We start from the raw sequence: 5,662 nt of genomic DNA on the forward strand, positions 1-5,662 counted from the left end.
ACCCCCCCGAGAGCTCGCCGTCGTGGTCCATGGTCACGATCCCCGCTGTACTCTCCCAAGGAAGAAGAAGCGAGGGTGCCCAGTGGTTAAAAATCACCAAACGTGTCACTGTGATGTGCCCAGGTGACCCTCTGCTGGGTGAGACCTTTTGGGGAACAGGCCAGAGCTCAGGGTCCCCTACCACCGGGGGGGGGGATTGGGGGGCAGGATGCGCTCTGCACACAAGATGCAAAAGCACAGCTCGTCTGGGACCCCTCTGGCCCACACACGTTTCACATTCAATCAAAAATTATGAGAGAAACAAAAAGCACAAGAAAAAAATCAACCCGCTCTTTTTAAAAACATTTTTATTTAACTTTATTGATGTTTAGAGAGAGAGAGAGAAACATCGATTTGTTGTTCAACTGATTCATGCATTTGTTGGTTGGTTCTTGAATGTGCCCTGAGTGGGGATCAAACCCCCAAATCCATGACCTTGCTGTATCAGGACGGTGCTCCAAAAAACTGAGTTACCTGGCCAGGGCCAAATCAACCCACTCTCAAAGACAAGGCAAATAAAAGAACCAGCCCCAGGCGATCCCCCAGATATTGGAACAACAACGATTAATATGCTGATGTCCCTGGTAGGAAAGGCCCCCGACAGACAGAGGAAAACCATAAGACACAAAGCATGGTGACAGAGATGAAGAAAGCCTTTGTTGCAGGTTGAGCAAAACAGGAATTACCCAAACTGGGAAACAAAGAGGAAGTTTTTTAAAAAGCATTGAAGAGCGCTGGGATCCCATGGATGGGCACAGCCCATGTGCAGGGCTGTTGGACAGCGTTTATTGGTGGACCCAGACAGTCTGTTTCTTAGAATCCACACTGTCCACCTGTAGAGGCCAACATCCATGCTTCTCTTACAGGGCCCAGAGTGCTTGGGACAGCAGCCATTGAGCCAACAAGACCCTGTCCTCGGGGGCTGCATCGATGTGGCCACCAGCAGGACACAGAAGCTGCACACACTCATGCTGATGCCAAGATCCCACCAGCTGAGGAGTGAGGAGCAGAGCACAGGACAGGGTGGACGGTGTACCCGCTCTGTGTGACAAGGGGACGTGTGAGTTTGTAGTCAGTGGACCACGTGACAGGGACTGTCTGAGGCCAGTGTGTGAACCTCAAACCTCGTCAAATCGGCCAACATGGATTGGTCATTATTTCTTTTTTTTTAAAGATTTTATTTATTCATCTTTAGAGTGGAAGGGAAGGAGAGAAGGAGAGAAACATCAATGCACGGTTGCTTCCCATGAATCCCCTGCTGGGAACTGGCCTGCAACCCAGGCATGTGCCCCAACTGGGAATCGAACCACGATCGTGTGGTTTGCAGGCCCGTGCTCAATCCACTGAGCTACACCAGCCAGGGCTGGTCATTATTTCTACAGTTTTACAGAGTTGTTAGCTGTGCTGGGAACTGGCTTCACTGCAGGCTGGCAGGGAGGTGGGGGCTGGGAGCGATGCTTATAGCTGGTGGGTGAGTAACACACCTGGAAAGTGCCCCACCCTGCTTTCCCTGCTGAAAACTGGAAAAACACATTCAGACTTCCTAAATGACCTCCAATGTCTTCAGTGGGAAGTAAACCGGGTCCCCGGGTATTTCCTACACTTAACTCCAGGGTGGGCAGATAACTCCCCTAAGCCCCACTCTTCTGGGCTGGCCCCACACAGGACAGCCCTGCATCTGTGGTGGTCATCCTGGCCTGGCCCTGGGACCTCAGAGTCCAGTGCTGGGGTCTGGAAGCCCCGCCCCACCTCACCTTCTCTGCCAGCCTAGAAGCCAGCAGCGAGCGTTCCAGGGCCCTTCCCTGGGAGCTGTTCTGGCTTCCATTCAGCCCTCAGGCACAGCCTGGCTCTGTGAGCACCCTTGGGATTCACAGACTTTATCATTCTCCTAAAATAAACCTAAAGCACAAAACCCCGGCCTCTCACATTTCAGCTTTTTCTCCGGACCCCTGAGCCTGGCCTGGTCGCAAGGAGCCAGACAAAGAAGGCATTCAGGGGCCTCTGCGTCCTGGCACTGGGAGCCTGGCTGCTCACCGCACGGGTCCCCTGAGGGAAGCCGACCTGTTTTTCCCTCTGAAGTGGAATCAGTGAGGGGACCAGAGCCTGGCACTGCCGTCTCCACAGCCGAGCGGTCTGCCTGCAGCCAGTGGAATCCACGGCCTCTCATCTTGAACTGTCTTTGACCTTGCATCCAACCGCTCATGCATGTGACCACTGTGACCTCTATCTCAGTGAACATGGTGCCCTCCCTGTGGTCCCTCTGGCCCTGGAGCCCTGCACCCGCCCACCCCACCCCTGGAATTATGCAAGTGCTGCCCATGGCGCTCCTGGGGACCCAGGTAGAACTTATCCTCTCAGCCTCCAGGAGCCTAAAATCAGGGTCCGCTACCTCCCATTGTCTGCAAAGAGGCTTGGATGTCTGGGCCCCAGAGCTTTTTCACCCCTGGCCAAGGGCAGCCAGGAACTGCTCACTGTTCCCATTGCCAAGGTGAGAGGAGCAGTCACAGCTTCCTCCGAACCCCACAGAGAACGGGAAAAACAACCAGTGGGGTCCCCTCCACATCAGCACCTGTTGGGAACCTCACCCACCTGTAGGGAAGGTGCTCCATGCGCTGTCTCCCCCTAAGAACAGGGTAGGGGAGGGTGCCAGTTGGTCTGTTCTGCCGGCCTAAGACATCCACGGCTGGTGCTCAGCCAGTGCGTGGGCGTGGACGGGCAGCAGCCCGCGAGGGACACCCGGGAGTCCATGTGCAAACTTGATGAAGTGATTCCTGCACTCCAAGCACGAAACGCTCCTATTCCGTCCCCAGGCACAGCCCTAACAGTGAGGGGTAACGTCTGCCCCTGGGACTTCCTCCTGCGCTGGGAGTGCAGTACAAAGAACATGTTTTGAGGAGCAGGTGCAGAAATGACCTTGGTCCGTGGCTTTCCAAGCAGAGTTAATGATTGACCTCGATCGATTCTGCCAGGCCTCTTATAACGGCTGGAAGGACACTGTTTATTCCTAAAACCTGAGTGGCAAGTTCAAATTATGGAGGAACCAGTGTATCTCTGATTCCAATCACACTCCTTGGACGAATAGTGAAATGTTTTAACTCCACTGCCACATTCAGCATGGATAAATGCCCCCCCCACCAGGCGCCTGCCCTGTGCTCCCCTGTCGGAAGCTTCCCTTTCTGTGTGGCCCAGAGGACGACCATTCACCAGTGTGGGCACCTCATGGCACAGCCCTCAGCCTAATGAATAAAAACTGTGGGTGCTGCTTGGGGCCCAGCTTCAGGAAGGAAATAGCTGTCCTGACTTGACTGGTGACTAACGGGTGGAACTTATCACTGTCCCCAGCGCTCCCACCAACCAGCCTGGACCTGGGTGCCCCTGGTTGTTGGAGGCAGCCCAACCCGTGTCTCCTCCAGTGGCATCCAGGCTACAAAGTTGGAGGCCCTTTCTGGGCCACAACCACCCCCCGGAGGCCTGACTGGGCTCACTTCTCACCTTCCAGGGCCATTTCTAGGTCTCATGCGGCACTTTTTTCGGTGGGGTGGGGGGGAGATGTATGGTAAGTGACCTGGGAGGAAAAGACGTTTCTAGGGGCATCTGGGGAGGTGAGGGGTGCTCTGCTCCGTCACTTTGGTCCTGGCCGGGGGGCAAACCTTCAGATGCCAAGAGATAAGTAAAACCTAATTTTCAAACTCAAATGATCGGCTCTGGCTGGTGTTGCTCAGTGGGTTGAGCACGGGCTGCGAGCTGAAGGGTCGCTGGTTTGATTCCCCATCGGAGCACATGCCTGGGTTGTGGGCCAGGTTCCAAGTGGGGGCCACGTGAGAGGCAACCACACATTGATGTTTCTCTCTCTCTCCTTTCTCCCTCCCTGCCCCCTCTCTAGAAATAAATAAATAAAATATGTAAAAGTATATTAAAAAACTTAAATGATCAATGCCAGATCATAACTGGTATTGCACCCTTACACAGGTGACCGCCAAGGCCGCTGGGTCAGCAGGTGTGGGTTGTCACGAGGCCCTTAACAAGACACCTGCTCATCAAATGAGCTCCTAAAGACATGTGGTCACAGAGGGGAGTCTGAGGCCCTTCGAAGGCAGGGAAGCTACTTCTCTGTTTTGTTTGTGTTTGGTTTTGGTACCAAAACCTGGGTCTGAAGGGAAGGTGCTTCTTGCTCTCACCCAACCAGCTTCCAATCAGGACAACAGCCACTTCCCTGTCCAGCCACTGCCCTGTGGCAGGGGGGCCCCCTGCCTTCGCCAGGAGCATCGCCCCCTCCCCCAAAGGCGCTGTAGATGGAAGTCCTCATTCCCACAGAGTGTGACCATTGTGTGGATTCATTGGGAGTGAGCTTGCGGTGTCGGGGGAGGACAGTGTCCCTCAAGACACACACCTGGCCCTGCGGTGAGAGGCCGGGGGCACTTTCCCTAGCCACTGCCACTTGAAGGCAGACCTGGACTGTCTCCCTCCCTCTGCCGACAACCGTATGTGTGTGTGTGTGTGTGTGTGAGAGAGAGAGAGAGAGAGAGAGAGAGACTAGGCAGGAGAGCCACCTGAGTTCCAGCTGCTCTGCACCATTTACTCAGCATATGTCCCACACGCCCCATCGCCAAAGTGCCAACATTGTCGTTTCCGCGGCATAAGCCTGGAGAGCTGAAAGTTTCCCAGCTACCAAATACAGAGCCCCTGAACAGTCTGTCTTTGTCAAACTCCCTTTTGTTTGAAGACTAAACACCCAGAGGACCCCAGGTGACAGCCTACCCCAAGTCTCCTTGAAATGAGGGGAAATCACCGCATGGCGCACAGTCTCGGGGACTTCAGAACCCGGGGCTCACCTCAGCCAGGGAGAAACCTCCGGGAATCTGCACGTCGTGTGCTGCTGAGGGGGTCCAGGCTGGGGCCTGATTGGCATTTTTTCTCCCCTTGCGCTTGGCTATTAACTCCAACCACGTGACACTGTGGCTGAAGGGGTCTCAGGTTAGCCCGGATAAAGTCGCTGGGGTGCCGGGGTGCCAGGGTGCCACCCCCTCACGGGGCCAGGGAGCTGGCGGGGGATGAAGGCACAACCTCGGCCCACGGGTGCGCTGAGACGCCGTTCACTTTCCCTGGAGACAGTGGAGCATTTAATGCAGGCACTTGTCCTGCTGAAAAGGGTCATTTATTCAGTGCTTTGTGCTGTGAGATCTCCCTCGCTCCCATCGCCCTGCAGTAACCTCCACAGAGGCCGCTGCGGGCATCTTATGTGTGTGCGCGCGCGCGCGGGAGTGGGGGTCACAGTCCCCTGGCTCCCTCCCACATTCCCGTGCCCGGCGTGCGGAGGCCCCGCTGTCGCTGCACTGTGGTCTGGGCTGGGAGCCGGCCTCCGGACCTGCGGCAGGGCCGGGTGTGGGCGCTCGCCGTCTGGCTTTCTCGGAATCTCCGGGGCGGGCAGACTCGCGTCTGGGAGCGCGCCTCCCCTAGGCCCGGCCCTGCGCTCCGCACGCCTGCCCGCCCCCCGCCACCCCGACCCGCTTCCAGCCCCTGCTGCGGCTCTGCACTCCGCCGGCCGAACGCTCCCCCGCGCCCGGCGCCGCTCCCAGCCTGGGAGCTCCCTCCCCGCGCTCACCTGCGCGCCGCGCTCGGGGCG

This window comes from Sturnira hondurensis, unplaced genomic scaffold, assembly GCF_014824575.4.
Source record: "Sturnira hondurensis isolate 20B ecotype Veracruz unplaced genomic scaffold, ASM1482457v3 Scaffold0016617, whole genome shotgun sequence".
NCBI classification, from domain to species: domain Eukaryota; kingdom Metazoa; phylum Chordata; class Mammalia; order Chiroptera; family Phyllostomidae; genus Sturnira; species Sturnira hondurensis.